A 19,918-nucleotide genomic window follows, 5' to 3' on the forward strand; every position below is an offset into this window, starting at 1 on the left:
CTGAGTATACTGCCACACCACTTCCTTTGGACTGATAAATTGCACAAATTCTTTACCCTGTTTTAAGTATCTGGAGGCCATGTGGCTTTTGTATGTGAATCCTGTTTAAGTATCTGGAAACCATGTGGCTTTTGTATGTCATCATATTCATAAACTAGTAACTCAGTTTAGTAAGATATATTTTTAATATTTTTACCTCCTGACACTGTATATCAAATTGCTTCTGCTTTATGTACCTTAACATACTTTTGTTGCAAGAAATAGAAGATTCATATGTAGTTTTCAGTTGTAGATCAGAGAGTATTAATTGACAGTAGCAGTTATCACTGTGAGTTCTTATTATTGTATTTGCTGAGAATATTGTGGCATGGTTTTTAATTTCCCATTTCTAAATGTGATAGCCAGATGAGTAGGAAACATACCTCACCAATTTACTTTAGTGTTCCGGGAACAAATTAAAAGGTAAGGAGATAAATTAGCATATTGATTAAGTCACTAGTGTGTGAATGTAGAGTTGTTATTAATTGACAGTAGCAGTTATCACTGTGAGCTCTTATTATTGTATTTGCTGAGAATATTGTGGCATGGTTTTTAATTTCCCATTTCTAAATGTGATAGCCAGATGAGTAGGAAACATACCTCACCAATTTACTTTAGTGTTCCAGGAACAAATTAAAAGGTAAGGAGATAAATTAGCATATTGATTAAGTCACTAGTGTGTGAATGTAGAGTTGCACATTTTATTTATTTGTTAACTAGGCAAGAGCCATTAAGCAAAGATGCCTAATTTCTTGGAGTACTGATCTGGTTAAATTGCACAGAATGGATATTATTACACTTCTACAGTATTCTGCACAAGGTGGAAACTGAAGGAATCATGAACAACCATAGATTCAGCGTCCACTTTCAAGTACTTAGGACTATGGCTTCATCAGTCACTAAACTTCCATTTCCACATAGACAAAGTGGGAGCCAAAACAAGCTCCCTGTTCTTCTGGGCCAAAAACATCTCCCCTTTTGTATTCTAACCACCTGGAACAGCCATTGGCAAAAGAGTTCTCCTTTCTCAAATTGAATATGGGCTCCCAATTTTTTATTCTGCCTCCAAGAAAAACATAGCCACAGTCTAGACTATCTCTAACAGTATCTGCAGATTTATTACAAACTCACCTTTCTGTGGATATCACTTTATCATCATAGAAAAAGCCAAATGTGTACCCATAAAACAAGATCTAACTTACTTTTAGGATCTCAGCTCTACTGACTACTCCAGCTCCACACATTTACTCCCCTAGCAGTTAGACTTCACGAAAAATCTTCCTCATACAACCTGAGATACTATTCACAAGCCATACCAACTCTCATTACCCCTAGAACCAAATGCCACAGGACTGCACATGCTTTCTTCCCCCAGGCACTTGCTCTTTGGTGAGCTCTCACCATCAACATTAAGGAAATCAGCACTTATTCCAAATTCAGAATACAACTGAAAAGACACTTCTTCATCCAAGCCAAATGCTCTTTTCAACACAGGACATATCACCTAGCCTGTTTTCTTTCTAAGTCTGTTCTACACTCTCATGATTCACTGAAGACAGATCCACTTTAGAAACTAATGTATATAGTATACATTATACTTTGCTTGATTGTACATTGCACTGTGCTTACACAGTGGAATGTTTATGCACAGTTTTTCTGTGTAGTTAGTCTGAATTATTCTATTATTAATAAGAATATTCAAAATGAAAAGCAAATTAAATAAAACAAGTAACACAATGTCCAAACACGGCTTACTAAAATCACCACAATTTTATTAGCACTTTCATTTAGGTAAATACCAAACTTCAGATAACTTTGCCTAGTATCTCTTAGTTTAATTTTTTTGCCAAAACTTCTCTTGAACCAGGAAATTATGTCATAGCACACAAAACTTTAAAGCAACATTACCATGAAAAATAATAATAGGCATTTATTTATAACAACAACATACCTTAAAAATTCTTTGCCATTAAACACATGGCTTAAACTAATTATTTTATAAAAAATATCAAAAATATTTACTAAAACATTTTATATTAATATTTTCTTAAAAAAACCTTAAAACTGTGAACTATTAGTACTTCTGTGTTTTTTGTTTGTGAAATATTACATACCAGACAGTCACGAGCCAAAGCTTGGTATTTAAAAAACTTAAACTGGTCTTGCGCAGAGATTTTATTTCTGAAAACCAGTAATTAATATTGATATGCGTCCTGAGCCTTTCTTATTTATGAAAGGGTGTGTCTATTTGATTACATTAATCCTTGAGAAAGTGTTCTTAAATGGAGGTTTTTGACCCCACAATAATGTTTTACTTTAGGGAAAAGTTTATAAGTTTAATCTGTGAAATACTTATCCTAATAACGACTACCAAGGTGCAAATGAAGGAGGAAAAAGAAACAGTCACTATGGGGTTGAAAACCTCTATTAAAGAACACTTGTCTCAAGATTTAAAGTAGTAAAGTAGACTCACCCTTAAAGCCTTAGGACCCATACCAACGTTAAATATTGTTTTTCAGAAATATAATCTTGACACAAGACCAGTCCAAGTTTTTAAAGTACCAGTCTTTGGCTTGTGAATGTTTGGCATGTAACTAACCCCATAAATTATAGGATGGTTTTGATCTAGCATGGCAGCCAACTGTAAAGCACACTATTCTGTCTCCTATTAAGCACACTTTATGAAAGCATATTATGTCTGGTACACTGAATTTCTTGTTGGGTCATTTCTTACACAGGGTTCCCAGCACAAGTTAAGCATTCAAAGACAGAATTAATGACATTTAAATTTTTGGCGCAAGTCAGTCAGTAAATTAACAACTCATGGGTCTGGTGAGAAACAGATTCACTACTATGTTTAAATATACTGGTAACAGATATTTTGCTGTTAACAAAAAGATAAGGGATTTTTCCCCTCACATGTCAGATCTGCCAAGGCTTCTCACTGAAAATGCCACTGAGAGTGTGTGCATATACACCAAATTGGCAGCTGATTGCTATATTATGAACTTGTTAATTCTGTTATTTGTTATTATGTGTTATGCTTGCTGTTATGCCCTTACATAAAAGCCTTGGTATAATTAAATGAGTCATTTTTAACAGGAACGCTTCCATCAGAGGGTCATCCCACTCCTGGCAATTGATGTCGCGAATGGGCATTACCTAGGCATAACCAACCAGGTAGGGACCCTCGACTGGAACCCATGCACACATTCAGTCAAAGGTGTATAAATACTACTACATGAAATTTGGTTGCAGCACCCTGCAGCATTTATCTGCCACAAATAAAATAGATTTCAGAACCTAAGGCTACCAATTCTGAGAGAATTTTTTTCAATTCAGTTAAAGAACTTAACAGCACTGGGGAAAGAACTTCCAGTATCATAGGTTCATAGGTGTGTACTAGGCTAATGGCCCTGGAGCCTTTACAAGCCTAGCCCATAGAATTGCTCTGGCATCATACCCCCCAAAGTTAGTTCCCAGTGCTTCTATCAACTAGAACCACAGGAGTGATCCCCGGGGTGAACTTTCTATTTCCCATCCACTCATCAAGATTTCTCTTGAAGAGGGCCAGTGAGGTGCTCTGCTTGACATGTATCGGAAGTCTATTCTAGAGGATGGGCAATCTCTGGGTTATGAACCTGTCCCTCTGGCATGTTTTGTTTTTTTGTGGTAATGAGGTTGAGGTCTCTGGAACGTGTGGTGCAGAGGGATTGGGATTTCTTTAGATGTAGCATTTCTAACAGAGCTGGGTCAGACATGGCTTTGTAAGTCAAGCAGAGATTGCCTCTTAGTAGATGATGTGAGACAGAGAATAGCTGGAGTTTGTTGAGTCTGTCCATGTAGGACATGTGTTTAAAGCCTAGGATCCTCTTCTTGAGGTACTTTTGTGGCCTTTCCAGCTGTTGCATGTGTCTAGTGAGGTCCATACCTTACGGGGCATTATACTCGATGATTGGCCTAATGAGGGAAGAGTAGAAAGAGATGATGATCTCTTTCTTCCTGGATGCAAAACCCTTGGTAATGAGATATGCCACATAGAAGGACTTTCTGTCCACAGTGGCAATGTGGTGGTCGAAGTAGAGGTTGCTGTCAACCTGTGTCCTCAGATCTCTTATAACGCCTTCAGTGTTTAGTGGGCTCCCATCGATGTGGTAATTAGTGGGAACTGAGTTTTTTCCAAAGGGAATGACAACGTATGTTTTGGTATTAAGCTTAAGGCCATGGTTTCGACACCAGTCATTGGTCTCGGTGAGGCCTTTCTGTAGGATGTCTACATCACTTGGGGAGTTAATAATGGCTCCCAACTTGCAGTTGTCTGTGAACTTGGTCAGCCATAGTCCCTCTGTGTTGGCCTGGACTTCTGAGAAGTAGATGCCAAACAGGAGAGGACCCAGGACCGATCCCTGTAGGACTCCACTCCTAACTGGTTGGCAGTCTTACTTTGAGTCTGCTACTTTCACACTGTTGGTTCTATCTGTGAGCCAATTTGCAACCCACCTAGAGATATAGGGGTTGATGCCTAGTTTGATGAGTTTATCAATAATTCCTGAGTGCGGAATGGTATAAAAGGCCTTGCCCAGATCGAGGTAGGCTGTATGAACTGCCTTGCCCTCATCCACAGCTCTGGTGACTGACTCAAAGAAGTCAACCAGTTTGAGCAGGCATGATCTACCTTTCAGAAAACCAAGTTGCATGGGATCTGGAGTTTGGAGATTCCCTATATCCTTGTTAATTAGGTCCATGATGATGCCTCCATAGTCTTACATATCAGACTCGTCAGGCTAATGGGGTGATAATTCTCAGGGTCTGTAGTCGCTCCCCCCTTATGGAGAGGGATGACTGTAGCAGTGCGCCATTCAGTAGGGACAAAACCTGAGGTGATGCTATGATTGAACAGGATACACATATGTGGTGCCAATTCACTTTGTAGTTCATGTAGAACACATCCAGGGATATTGTTGGGTCCTATGGAAGCTGTATTCTTGCCCTTGGACAATACAGCTTTAACCTGTGCTGCAGTAATGCAAGGTGCCTGGCATTCATCTGGTATTGTGATTAGTCCTTTGGGGGGGGGGGTAAAGTTGGCACTGAATCTGTTGGCCAGTATGTTGGCAATATCTGTTGACTCAGTATAGGAGGTACCATTGTGCAATAACTCAGAGTAAACCTGGGTATTGCCGTGGAGATTCTTGATATAATTATAGAAAGCTTTGTGGTTGATTTTAGTGTCTACTGCAGTTCTGCCTTCATAGCTGACTTTAGAGGTTTTGATGAGGGGATCTCAACTTTTTGTTGAGGCTAATAAGGAAATTTTTCCAGTCCTGGGACTTCACCTTTTTCTGCAGCAGTTTCCTCCTTCTGTTGTAGAGTTTATTAATGGCAGGGGACCACCATATTGGCTTCCTTTTTTTGGAGGAGAGTGTCTTGGTTCTGTTGAGTATGGCTAGTTCCATGCATTTATGTACGTGTTCGTACAGTGCATTGGTGTAGGATTCAGCAGTCAATCATCTATTTCCCATTGACATGGGTGCCGTGAAGTTAGCCGCCTCTGTTTTTAGAAGCCCAAAGTCAGCCTTGGAGAAGTTTTTCATGGTGGTTACCTTTGCAGGGGTGTGGGTGAGATGTGGATTTCCATGGTGATTAGTTTGGCTAAGGCTAAATCCACTAATTTCTTTGTTTTCTGTACAGGAACATGCTTATTTGATGCAATGCCATTTATGGCCTTCTTTTACAGTAATTGTAGTCACTCGTTTTTTTCTTTCCCAACTCTTTCTTACCTTTGTTAGAATTTTTTACATGACCTCTGCTGATATGCCAGTATGAGCTGTAAAATTGTATGAATTTCTATCAAACTTAAGACTGGATAAAGAAATGTTATAGCACACATTCACACTGCAGCTGTAATGTGGTATTTTGAATTTGTGTGTATACTTCTGTAATCGACAGTGCTAAAGTTTTCAGTATCACTGTAGGATTGCCAGATTTTCATATGCCTAAAATGGGACTTTTTATTGAGATGTGAAGTTTTACAGGACAAATCATATCAAAAATCTACTGCAAAGGACTAGGCTCCACTTTTTGAAAAAACAAAAACTTACTGTTTGCAGAATTTAAGTTTTTTTTTTTTTTATTGTAAGGTGCCATAGAATGTGACTACCAAATAGGAACTGTCCTGTTTATACAGGAACATGTAATAACCCAAGGCCACTGAAGTCAGCCTTAACAGGTGGTTTCAGCCACCAAACCTTACATGCAATGAGACTCAGTAGCAACATGGTTCTGTAACATAAAGGTACTGCATATGTGATTTTGACAATTGCTTGTAATACTTTCTTTGAAAATACTATTGAACCATATAACTTCTTTGACATTCATTATAGGTATTGTCAGCTAGTACCATGGTTATATATACAGCTTACATTCACTTTCAGAATAACTGAAACAAATCTGATGCCCTCAAGTATAACAGCTCAAGCCATCAGTTGCTAAGGTGATGTTTGCTTCATATTTGAGCAAAAGCATATGTAAGATCTTTGTGTTCATCATATATGAGTGCTTTATGAGTGGTCTTATCTCAAAGGAAAGCAGGGACAGTGATCAGTCTTTCTCCTAGGTGTAACAACCATGAAGTGAGAATAATAAAGTAAGTGAGAGGCGGACGGCTTGCCTCCTATAAAAATGCTTATTTTTAGTGTCAGTTGCTGATATGATGAGTTTGAATACATGTGATGCAAAATTATACATACTGAAGCTAATGATAAATGCTTTTTTGTTGCTGAACCATGGTGATTTCAGTATCCATGTTTTGATAAGCCAAGGAGATGTAGTGAGCTCTGTACATGCACGTAGGGCACATATGTGCTTCTCTATATATGTTAGATTTAAAAACAACTGCCTTTATTTCACTGTTTCAACTCTGATGTATGTGATTAAAATAATGTTGATGCTTTCTGTTAATTTAAAAATAACTGCCTGTATTTCAGTATTTCAGCTCTGACTTATGTAAATAAAGTTGTTTTGATCCTACTGTCTATTTCCATATAATCAGTGTCTACCCTAATAACGAACACATCTATAATATGACTGCCTATATGGACTGGAGAAAGAGCTGAATATCTGAAAGGCCTCTAACTCCTCCACTGGGAACTATGTTAGCCCTAAACAACACCAGTCACAGTGCAAAATTTCAAATCCTGGCAGACAACCTACAGTCTGCTAGATGGGAGATAAATAAAATAGTAAGTATGCAAGCAATTTCATCATAGTGCTCTTAATCTGGGTACTAGAAATAGCATCATAAATAAAAGTCCTGTGTCACAAAACATGTGAAAATTAATTTTGAGGGGCTACCTGCATTTGGTTGACTGTTGGTTGGGTGCTCTTTCCATAGACATTTTTGTGGACCTTTCTTTTTTCTTTACTGAAATTACCATACTCAAGGTGCATGTACTACTTCTATCATAATCACGGGAATTCCTTTGCTGGTATAAGAAGATGCCACTAGATCTAAGATGTATCTCTTGCTAACCTCTGACACAGTTTGAATGCATCCTAATATGCTCATTGGAAAGTTCCAGCATTTGTTGCTTAAAAAGCTTAAACCTTCTAAGTGTGATTGCAGTCAATGAATCATCAGACAGCCTGCCTCTTTTGTCTGTCAGAGTGCAACATCAAGAATCAAGTGTAGAGAATATTAGCATTTCAACTTAGTTACCAAAAAGCATTGTCATGAAAAGCTAGAGGACTACCTTACCAGTCATAGGTTGACCGGGATGAAAGGACCTCGGTATGGGGTTTTGCCAGAGATTTCATACTATAATGTCTGATAGAAAACAGAATGGAATAAGGTAAGGTAAGGGAATATGAGGCCAGATTGTGAATAAAACCTTTGCTTTCCACAAAGTCTGTTGCAATCAAATTGTTCATTGAACCTTCTTTTTTGATACCTCCCCACCCCATTAAGGAGCTGATATCCCCCTTTTCTGCTGAAAGGTTATGAGCAACATAAGTGATCAATTTTCTGGTACCATTTCTTGGGGATGAATCTTGTGATACATTGACAACCATCCTTCTTTGCTTAATAGATCCCCAAAGCATGTTTCTAAGGGTAAACATAAGCCCATTATTTGCCTTTGAGTGTGGGTAGCTTGCTAGTGATACATGAAAATACTCCTACAGGACCTTTTTTACCTGTTGAGTATTCTGTTATCATATGTGCAGTGTTAGTTATCCTTATCTTCAATACCTGAGAGAGATGTCTGAACAGATGATGGAGAATATTCCTCATCAGTGATGTCTGTGAGCTCAGTTTTTTTTTTGCCAGTCAGTTTCAGTAAAACATGCTTATCGCTTCACAGTATGGCTGTTACAACCATACCATATTGCATGCCTGGGACAAATCTGTCATTAGAGTAAGGTCAGTGATTAAGTATGGTTCAGTTTTAAATCTTCTGGAAATAAGCAGGACTGGGAGAAGAATATTGCTTTCTATAACAAGTGTAAACACCTTTGTCACTCTGTCAATACCAGCTTAAAAGAAAAAAGGACCATTCCTTTAGAAAACACATCATTTTCTGAAGGGAGACCAGTTTGCTTAGAAGTAGAACCTCTGTATCTGCTGCTCTCTCTGATAAAGAATATAAAGATTCGGGCTTATATCATACTTACATTGCAAATGCTTATGCTAAGTTCCTAGAAGACTTGTACAGGAAGCAGGATCCCACTCCTGGTATTTTAGAATCCCAAATAATATAAAACCCACCTCTCATTTTTATGTTTTGATTTGCTACCTAATGAAAAACTGCAGACTTATTAGATGTATTCTTTCTTAAGGTCATCCAGGTGCAGATAGACTTTACCCCAAATTTCTACTAAATGCCTGCCTCCTTCCCAGTTGAAAACCTTGTCACTATCCACATGGGCTGTCCATATCTCTGGAAATTCTGTATTATAATTCCCATTCCAAAGTTACCCTCAGATTGTACCTGTCCAGCTTATGCTCTATCACTGTACTTTCCACCTTAGAATAATACCCTTAAAAAGTTTTTGCATATCAATTTTCTACACATCTCAGTGCTTGTAATCTCCTCCATTACTCCCAGTACTCTTATAGCTGAGTTATCTGTGATAAATACTAGGTACCCTGACATGAGAGTAGGGCTCTCACTGAGCTTATGTTTGACAATAACAAGTCATTTAACACAAGTCTTCCATCTCCTTCTACTATGTGAAGTCAAAGCTTATAGTATGGGTCTTTTCATTGTTATTTAGACATTTATTTAGACCACAAGTCAGCAGGAATATGCATAAATGGCCACCCTTTTTCACAATACTTAGGTTCCACAGGGATCACTTCTTTGACCCTCATTTGTGAACAAGGGCTCAGTCCTAGTAAGTGGGAAAGCTTTCCATGCTATGTATATGATATGATAATCGCCTAGTCTGATATTTTTCCTAAGGTTTAAAAAATACTGAATTATCTCTCCTCTTGGCTGGAAGCCAGATATTTAAAGATAAACAGTAGCAGAATAAAGGCCATATTATCTGGTATCAAAATTAGAATCTGAAGAAGTTGCCAGGGTTGGAATGTAATGTCCCTGCTAACAAAACCTTTAAAATTGTGCAGGCCTTCCAGTAATTTGATATTACTTTTCATACATTTCTTTCTTTCAGTAATAAATTGACAGTGTTCAGAATAAAAATCACCACAATTCTAAAAAAAAATTGCTATCCTGTCACAGTGAAGAGGACCTTATTATGAGTTCTGGAATGTGATCTCCTACTCTTGACCCAAATTATAGTAAAAAAGAATATACATCAGTCTTCTTTAAATAAACCTTGCCATTTTATAGTTGCCATTGTATGGTACATGCACAATAAAAGGGAACATGATCACCAGGTCTTGGCAGAGGTCAAATGCTTTCCCATCATCTACAGCATAACCTTCAGTCTTACTGTGTTAACTTAGTAAATTGTTAATCTACACCATTATTTGTCCTTAAAATCTACAGTGTTTGCTTTCTGTCCTTCTAGACCCCTCCACTCACACTTCAAATTTGGTAAATTCCAGACTTAGTGCTTCCTCGTGTATAACCTCCTCCATCTGAAAAAAAAAATATTCCCCATAGTGTCTGTAATCTTTGTACCATGTCCATGATATTGTAATGGTGATCAAGTAAAAACAAGCATAAATCACTTTTATCAACAGACTGGCTCTGTACCTACCACTTTTAGCCTGTTTATAACTGTGCACATCTCAGATCCTTGATTTTGATCAAATAAAAAATAGTGGCCACCATAATGTATTTCAGAGCATTTTTGTACAACACAAACTTATCCTTTTGGGCCAAATCAATAATCGCTTAATGTTCAACAAACACATTGCGTTATTGGCAGTCTGTCAAAGCTCAGAACTCCACCCACTGCCTGTCTGTGAGTGAGAAGGAACAGTCAGCTGGAAGGACCAGGACAGCCTTTCACATTCACAGACAGGACCCATTCAGTTTTCTTGTGCCACAGCCAGAGAAATATCTGTTTGATTTTTACCTTTCCTTCTGGAAATTTCAACTGTAGAACTCAAATAAGAAATTCTTTTTGGGTCCTATTTCCTCCCTTGCTCTCCTAATTTTGTAAAAAAAAAAAAAATGGGCTAGTTTCAGTTGCTGTAATCATAGTCAATGAACAGGTCTTACTGTGTTAGTTATAAAAAATATATATACAAAAATTCTAATCAGAAAAAAATAGTCAAAGCAGCAAAATACACTGTTCTAGCACTGATAGAAAAGGCAGAGAGAGGAATAAAACCCAAATTGAGTTTCTTTTTTTTTATCTGAGGTCTGCTGCTGGAATCCTCTGAAGGAAGGGTAAAAACACTAGATCTTTCTTTGACTGTGGCACAAGAAAACTGAATGGGTCCTGTTTGTGAGTGTGAAGGGCTGTCCTCATCCTGCCAGGTGACTAGCCCTTCTCACTCACAGACAGGTAGTGGGAGGAGTCCTGTGCTTTAGCAGACTGCCACATGGAGGGTAGAAAGGCACTTCTACCCATATACCAGTAAGGCAGTGTGTTTTACGAACATCTATTGTTACAGGTAATTGGCACTTACGCAACGGTACTTTTTCACACATAACCATCCTCTCAAAAACGTTTACATTTTCTTTATACACCACTGATAAACAGTGAAATAAATTATGGCCACAGTAATGTGCCTCGGTTGGTATCCTCAAACACATACAGAACACAAAAAAATGGTGCTCAGTCAGAACCTACTATGCAAAACACTGAAGCAGGCAATCCACATAATGACATATGCATCTGCCTGCTTCAGCACCTGTTTTCACTTCAGTTATAGTTTGCAGGATTTATTGTTATTAAACTTTAGATCTGATGTTGTCCTTTTCATTCTTCATCACACATGGTCTTGGATCCGATCCTCGGATCTGACTCCGCTGCATTTACAAGACTTGGGATCCAATTCTCGAGGTCCTCCCTCTGCCCATAATGCTCCAATCTATCCCCAACTCCTCAGATCTCATATGCTGCCATCGTGGTAAGATGGAGGTTTCCAATCTCAGATGGTTAAGGCATATTTTTTGCATAGTACTCTAAAATTCTGCCTAAAACTTCCTTCTTTTGCTATTAACTTTAGTATCTACTGTTTTCCTCCCTGGCTAGCTGTCGCTGGTGTCAGGTTTTTCTCTTTCCTTGTTTTCTGACTATGACTATTGGTCACCATTGTTGGTATTTTTTCTCCTTTTCACTTCTAGGTTTTCAAATGAAAAAAAAAAGAAAGACAAAAAAATGTGGTCTCATATTCTGGACTTTGTTAAACCCTCTGTTTCATTGTGTTACACTACCTTTTCTGTGCTTTTTCATAACTAGTATGTCCGACAAGTCTACTGGTTTCAAGAAGTGCACTCCTTGTGGGCATAATATCCCCAACTCTAATGCCCAGAAGAAGTGTGCCTGTTGCCTGGGGCTGACCATATAAATTTTGCTTGCTTCATTTGCACCACTTTTAACCCTATAGCTCTATCGGACAGGCGTAATAAGTTAATTTTAAAAGGTTCATAGGTTGGTACTAAGCTGTCGGCCCTAGGGCCTATACAAGCCTAGCCATAACAATTCCCTGGCTGTTTCATCCCACAATATTTACTTCCCTGGACTCCTGTCTAGCAGGGTGACTCACATGATCCCCGGGGTGAATTTCCTATCTCCCATCCAATCGTCAAGGTTCCATTTGAAGAGGGCCATAGAGGCGCTCTGCTTGACATGTATGGGCAGTCTGTTCCAGAGTCTGGGGAGTCTCTGCGTCAGGAACCTATCCCTCCAGCATGTTTTGTTCATTGTGATGACAAGGTTTAGATCCCTGGAGCTTGTGGCTCTGAGGGATTGGGATTTCTTTAAGTGTAGCATGTCCAACAGCTCTGGGTTTGACATGGCCTTGTATGTTAAGCAGAGATTGCCTCTGAGTAGATAATATGCGACAGAGTATAGCTGGAGTTTTTTTAGATGGTCAGCATAGGCCATCTACTTTAGGCCTGTGATTCTTTTAGTGAGGTATTTCTGTGGCCTTTCCAGTTGTTGCAGATGTCTTGAGAGGTACATACCAAATGGAGTGTTGTATTCTATAGTGGGTCTAATGAGGGGTGAGTACAGTGGGGCAATGACCTCCTTTTTTTCTGGATGAATAGCCCTTACTGATGAGATGTGCCACATAGAAGGATTTCTTAACTGTTGTGGCGATGTGGTTATCGAAGGTGAGACCACTGTCCATCTGTGACCCTAAGTCTCTTATCACACTTTTGGTGTTTAGTGTACTGCCACCTATGTGGTAATTCATGGGTACATGTTTTTTCCCAAAGGGGATAAGTATACATTTCTTGACATTGAGCTTGAGCCCATGCTTTGGCACCAAGCATCTGTTTCTGTAAGGCCCTTTTGTAGAATATCCACATCATTTAGAGATTCAATAATGGTTCCCAGTTTGCAGTCTTCTGCGAACTTTGTTAGCCAGAGTCCTTTAGTGTTGGCCTGTACTTCAGAGAAGTAGATGCCAAACAAGAGCGGTCCCAGGACTGAACTCTGAGGTACTCCTCTTGTCACTTGTCTGGAGCTGGATTTGGAGTTGGCTACTTTTACAGTGTTGGTTCTGTCAGTAAGCCAGTTGGCAACCCATTGAGTGACGTAGGGATTAATGCCCAGCTTAGTAAGTTTATGTATGATTCCAGAATGGGAGATGGTGTTGAAGGCCTTGGCGAGGTCCAGATAGGCTGTGTGGACCGCCTTACCCTCGTCCACAGCTCTGGAGACTGATTTGAAGAAGTCATTCAGGATCAGGAGACAAGATCGGCCCTTCATGAACCCAAACTGGGTGGGGTCCAGTGTTTGAAGGTTGCCAATGTCTTTGTTTATAAGTTCCGTGATAATACGTTCCATGGCCTTGCAGATCAGGCTCTTCAGACTGATGGGGCGGTAGTTCCCCGGATCCAAGGTAGATCCCCCCCTTGTGGAGTTTGTTAACTGTAGCTGTGCACCACTCAGTGGACACGAAGCCTGAGATGAGGCTATGATTAAACATGACACTTAGGTGAGGTGCCAGTTCATTTTGTAGTTCGTGTAGTACACAGCCCGGGATGTCGTCTGGTCCCATGGATGCTGTATTCTTAGCTTTGGAGAGTGCGTTTTTTACCTGTGTGGCTGTTTGCTTCCTGCTTCTTTTGGGACTCAAACCCCCTCCAAAGCAACCCAGTCATCTTCCTCGGACTCCAAGAAATAGGCTGTTCAGAAGTCCCCAGGGACTTCTTTGGAGCCATTAGAGAAAATGAGGAAGGTTTCAGATCCAATTTCCTTGGATCCAAAGTCCTTAGGGCTGACTTTGGATCCATAATCCTCCTTGAATACAACAGACTCTGCTGCTGTTGTGGTTTCCCCATTACCTTCTACCTCCTTCTTGGATCCCAAGCCTTCGGATCTGACAAGTGTACTCCGGAAAAGGTTTTAAAACTGGTCTCTCTGACTGCACCTACCCAACTGTTCCAGATGGTGAGGAAGCATTCCGTACCAGCATCTACAGCACCATCTAGGTCTTCAAGGAGTCTGACAGAGGCAGATGTAGACAGGATGATGCATAGATTTCTCAGGGCTCAGATCCAGATGGGGGCCTTGCCAGCTTAATCCCCCTCATGGATCCATGAGTACACTTGCTCAGCCCATTCTTTCTTCTCCGAACCGACCTATGGATTTGGAGTCCCAAGATGCGAGATTTCTGAGAGGTTTGCCATCAGAATAAAGAAAGCTTCCCTTCTAGATTCTGACAGTGTCCCTGAGTGGTTCTGCTCTGATACTCTCAGATCAGAGCATGTCTTGGATCTGAGAGGTTGCCACCAGGTCTGAGGAGTTGGGTTCAGCCCTGACTTTTTTGGATCCATCTCTCCCCTTTGAAGCTTTGGCCCAGGACAGCTTGAATCCAATTCTCCCAATGAGGCCGGGATCCGGGGACAGCCCCAACCTTCCCTTTTCAGTGGCTTCGACTCTGAGGAAGGGGGGAGGTTTCCTCTAGTCCATCAGCTTTCAAGGTGGTAAAAAGGGCTTTTTCTTTGCACAGAGAACTTTCTTGTCTTATCTCAGATCCTAACCATTAACCATCATTGGGTCTGAGCTCTAAGCCGATCAGACCTGCTCCACAGGGACAGTCAGTTCCAGCAAGTCTCCAAATAGGTTCCCCAGAGGAATTTCCCCCTCTTCTGATACTTTTCCCAAGCACCCATGGAAGAGGTCCCTAGGAAGAAGACATGTAAGAGGAGACACATATTTGACATGGTCTCCCCCCTCACTCCATTCTCCTTTCCAAGCTTTCTCAACTCAACCTCTCTCCAGCAACTATCTCCTGGTTTACCAGCTATCTGACAGACAGACAACAATCTGTCAAATTCCTCTCTGCTCTATCTCCCTTTCTCCCTATCAAAATGGGCATCCCACAAGGCTAATTTCTAGGCCCCCTACTCTTTATCATCTTTACTAACCACCTTCACACATCCTGTCCTCAGTCATCTCTCATACAGTATGCAGACTACTCCACGATCATCTCTATTTCTGACAACCTCTCTGACCTGCTCACTTTGACACAAACATCTTTCAACCTCACTGAAGCATGGCTTACTAACAACCAACTCATACTTAACCCTAAAAAGACAAAACATCTTCTGTTCCTCCCTAAATCCCTCTACCATCTCAATTCTACATTCACCATCTCTTCCCTCAACCACACTACTATCACATGTGAATCCCACACTAAGCTCCTTGTAGCAATCATAGATGACCAGCTAAAATCTGACCTCCATGTAGATCAAGAAAGCCCACCAAAAGCTCAACCTGCTGTACAGAAACAAAAAGTTCCTTACACCCAATTCCAGAATCTCACTTGCCCAAGCTTACCTTCTCCCGAACCTCTTCTATAGCTCACAAATCCTAACTAACTTACAGTCCTCACTACTTTGTAAGGTCGAAGCCGCCTACAACAAAGTAGCTGGATTTGCAGCTCACTTGTCTTCAAAATCACATCACTGTCTAGTTCTGCGAACACTCATTTGGCTAGAGTTTCCTAACCAACTCTTATATACTCAACTTCTCTTCATCCATTCTGTCCTGAACAAGCTTTCCTCCTGCCCCAACATATCCTCACTCATCTCCCTCTATAACTCCCCGCATTCCCTCAGAAGCTCTAACCAACTTCTTCTATAAATTCACAAACCAAAATAATCTATTGGATAGAATCTCTGCAGCTACTTTCCCGCCCTGTCATGGAACAATGGAACAAGCTGTCCATGACCCTACAAAACATTACCCATGACCATGAATTCAAAAAAACTCTCAAAACCCACTTATACAGCACCTGGGCCTGTCACTGCAATCATCTCGCTTGAACCCTTCCCTTTCTCTTTCATTACCCTCTCCTTCCTCAGTTCCCTTCCTATTTCTCCCCTTCTCCTGCATAACCTTCTTCTCTCCTCACTTTTCTCCCTATTCCTCCCTCTCTGCTAATTATTCTATCTTAACAAACCTCCCTAGTAGGACAATGCTACTCACTAACTACCCTCCTTGCTCCTACACTTCCCATCTCGGGACACATGCTACCTGTATCCTACCTGCAATTAGCTTTCATTTTAACTATCTACATATACTGTAGCAGTGCTCTGAACTACACATCTCTCTACTGAGGACAATCTAAATGCGTCTTTACCAGCATTATTGTTACTACTTGCTCAATTCTTACTACTTAGTCTAAGTGTCTTACTTTGTTTATTTATCCTAACTGAAATACAATGGACGTTTGCTTAATTATTTTATTGTATGTATCCTATTGCATGTTATTCTGTTGTATGTATCCTAACGCATGCTATTTGAACACTGTAATTTTTGTTGATTAGGTGTAAAGTGGAGTTTTTCTCCCCAGGCCTCTGCTGAAAAAGGGCACTAGCTCAGTCAGACTATCCTGGTCAACAAATGTCAAATAAATAAATAAATAACTCTCTAGCTCGGTCCCTGAGTCCGTGTCTGAAGAAGAACACAAGACGTTTTTCTCCAGAATGGCTACGCTCCAGTCAATATCTAATTCGCTCATAAGGCTGATCGCCCATGCAACTGAAAGCACCTCTAGGGCTGCTAGTTCTGACATTGCCATTAGGCATTATGCCTGGATGTGGCAGTGTAACTTTGCAGAACCTTTCAAGGCGTCATTTGTCAACACACCCTTGGATGGTTCGTCTCTGTTTGGCCCCACAGCTTGTGACACACTTTCCCACAGCAAGAAGGATGAGATGACCTTGTCTGCCATCGGAATACGTTTTTCCAGTCCACACAGATCCTTTTCCAGGAATCAGTGTTTAGGAAAAAAACAGTGGTTCAGGAAATCTCAAGGTCTTTTTCAGGATTCTCAAGGAGACTTTTCCTCCAGAGGCAGGGGAGAACAGTTATAATGATAAATGCCACCCCAGGGGCAGAGGGGGTCCACAGAATCAAGGTCTCAAGATTCCTCCTCAGACAGACCCTTTCAGTGCTCCTGAAGGGTTGCCTGACTGTCCATCTCTGGAAGCAGTTGGGGGGTGCTTATCCTTGCACCCAGAAGCCTGGATAGCCATAATAAATGATCAATGGGTGCAAAGGATATTATCCAGAGGATACTCTGTTCACTTCTTAAATCTTCCCAAGCCAGAAACTTACCTCCCAGATGTGCCACCCAATCTGAGGGAGGCAGCAGTGCTAGAAATTACAAAACTGCTCCAAAAAAGAGTCATCTAGGAGATCCATACCGACCAAGCCAGATTGGACGTCTATTCAAGGTTCTTTTTAGTATCAAAGAAAATGGTGGACCTAAGGCCAATTTTGGATCTAACATCCCTAAACAAATTAGTAAAAGATCAAAATGGTCACAATCCAATCCATCCAACGTCTTCTGTAGATGGATGAATGGATGTGCTCAGTAGACCTGAAGGATGCATACTATAATATCAAAATGCAGAGGTGCTCTAGACTGTATTGTGAATATAGGTGCCAGTCCAGTCAGATAGAATTTTGTAGATAATTCTGTCATTTGTAAATATTATTGTAAGCCACAGGCTTGTTCTCTTAAATGTGAAAATACTGCATTGGATATTAAACTGCAAAAATGTAACAACAGTGCACTCTGCTGTAAGAAAGCTAAGTCAATCACTTCATGACTGTCTTTGATGTCAAAATTCTGAGCCGATATGTCTAGAGGAAGCATCCTGCTTATTGTTTTAAGACCAGATGTGAATATTGGGTAGAACTGGGTGAAGGCTGCCAGCCTAGCCAAATAGAATTTGATACATAATTCTGGCATTTGTAAATATAAATGTAAAAGACAGGCTTGTATCTTAAATGTAAAGAAATGCGGTTTCAACAATGTGGCAACATTGCCATCTGCTGTATGAAAAACGAAGTCAAACATTTCTTATTGGTCCTTTGAAATTAAAATTACTTTATGTCTATTCCTTTGAAGTTAGAATTTTGAGTCGATGAGTCTGGAGTAAGCACCCTGCCTATTGTTTTAATGCTAAAATTAAGGACCAGAATTTACATGTGGAATGTCCTTTATTGCTCTAAGTGTAAAATAATGTAAATGCAGTTAATCTGTCAGCCTGGGAACCAGGGAAAGTGTAAACAAATGATGTAATGTTTTATCAGAACTGCAGTTTCAATTTAAACAGTGAGAACCAGAGATTATTAAGAATTTTTTTTGATATCCAACCTACAACACTGCCTGTTGTCTTAAGTAAGTTATCTTAGAAGTGTGTTTTCTTGTAGCAATAGCTAAGAATTAGAAAAATATTAGACTAAGTGTTTTTCTGTTATGTCAGAACTGTACTACTGAATTATTTTAAGTTTCTCTGTGATCTGTGAACTCCTGAATGGCACTGTGGTGTAGTAGTATTGTCTTTTGTTTTTAGTATTTATTATTAAATATTTTTAAACCCTTTTCAACTGTGGCTGCTTTATGTAGAGATAATTTAAGCTCTAGAGTACATTGCATGCTTATAAGTGATCCTGGACTAAGCCCTCCCAATAAGCCTTGATTGCTTAAGTTACACTGCTATTGGATAATAATATTGCACAGTAATAATTGGACACCCTTTTTAAGGGCCTTTGGGTAGCTGATAACTATTAGCTGGTAGTGGCAGGAATTACTACCTTATAGTCTGGGTATAGGGGCACAGCTGGAAAATCTGTGTCAGCCTTTCCCAGGAGTGACACGAAGCACTGGTTGGACAGCGAGGGTACTGGAGGTTTTAGCTTGCCAGCTAGGCTGAGATCTGGACCTTATAGCTGTGTCATTGGGGAGTCTTATTGGGGACCAAGGGAGCGACCAGTCCCGGACTGACTGTGATCTCTGTGTGCTCTTAAGGGAAATTGCACTTTACTGTGTGTATCTGTTATCCTTTCCTCTCATATGAGAATGCCCTCTCTGGTGTTAATGGTGAAGATTGAGGCTCCTTGATTGCTGGGCCAGGGCACAGGCGTCACACCAGAGTTAATGGCTAGAATTTGCGTGTATAAATGTCCTTTATTGCTTTGGTTTCTAACCAGGTGTAAATAATGTAAATGTAGTTTCTGTTAGCCTGGGAACACCAGAGAAGTGTGAAGAATGATGTCATGTGAAGCAGCTCTGTGTTATCAATTTAAAGAGAGAGACTCAGAGAGTTCTGAACATTTTGTCCTGAGAACATCCAACATCACCAGCATTGCTTTACTCTAGATGTAAGTTATTTAGAACTGTGTTTTCTCTTAGATATAGCTAGGAAATAGGACTAGTTTGTTTTTCTGTGATGTCAGAACTTTTGCTACTGTATTATTTTAAGTATTTCTCTGTGATCTCTAAACTCTTGACTAGCACTGTGTAGTAAGAAGTATTGTCTTATGTTTTTATTATTTAATATTAAATATTTTAAAACCTTTCAACAGTAGCTGTTTTATGTAGAGTTAATTTAAGCTCTAGAGTACATTGCATGTATATAGTGATGCTGTACCAAGTCACTGCAAATAAGTCTTGACTGTTAGGTCACATTTGCCATTTGGATAATAATATTGCACAGTAATAATTGGACACCCTTTTAAGGGCCTTTGAGTAGCTGATAAATATTAGTGAGTGGTGGCAGCTGGTACTACCTTTTAGACTGGGCAGAAAAGGAGCACAGCTGGAGAACCTGTGCCAGCCTTCCCCAGGAGTGTCTGTGTGGTTTTATGTAACTCTTATCTCAAAGTGTGTGTGTGTCAGCTACTTGGGCAGGGACACAAAGCACTGGTTGGACAGAGAGGGTGCTGGAGATTTTAGCTTGCCCACTAGGCGGAAATCCTGACC

General features: G+C 40.1%; 1 protein-coding gene across 2 annotated transcripts in view; it reads left to right on the plus strand.

Annotated features, from left to right (window-relative positions):
• REC114 (REC114 meiotic recombination protein) overlaps window positions 1-19,918 on the plus strand; it is a 1,356,532-nt gene that overhangs the window by 112,052 nt on the left and 1,224,562 nt on the right. The gene's annotated exons all lie outside the window — the stretch shown is intronic.

This window comes from Protopterus annectens, chromosome 7.part0 (assembly GCF_019279795.1).
Source record: "Protopterus annectens isolate FY-2018-M chromosome 7.part0, PAN1.0, whole genome shotgun sequence".
Classification (NCBI taxonomy): domain Eukaryota; kingdom Metazoa; phylum Chordata; order Ceratodontiformes; family Protopteridae; genus Protopterus; species Protopterus annectens.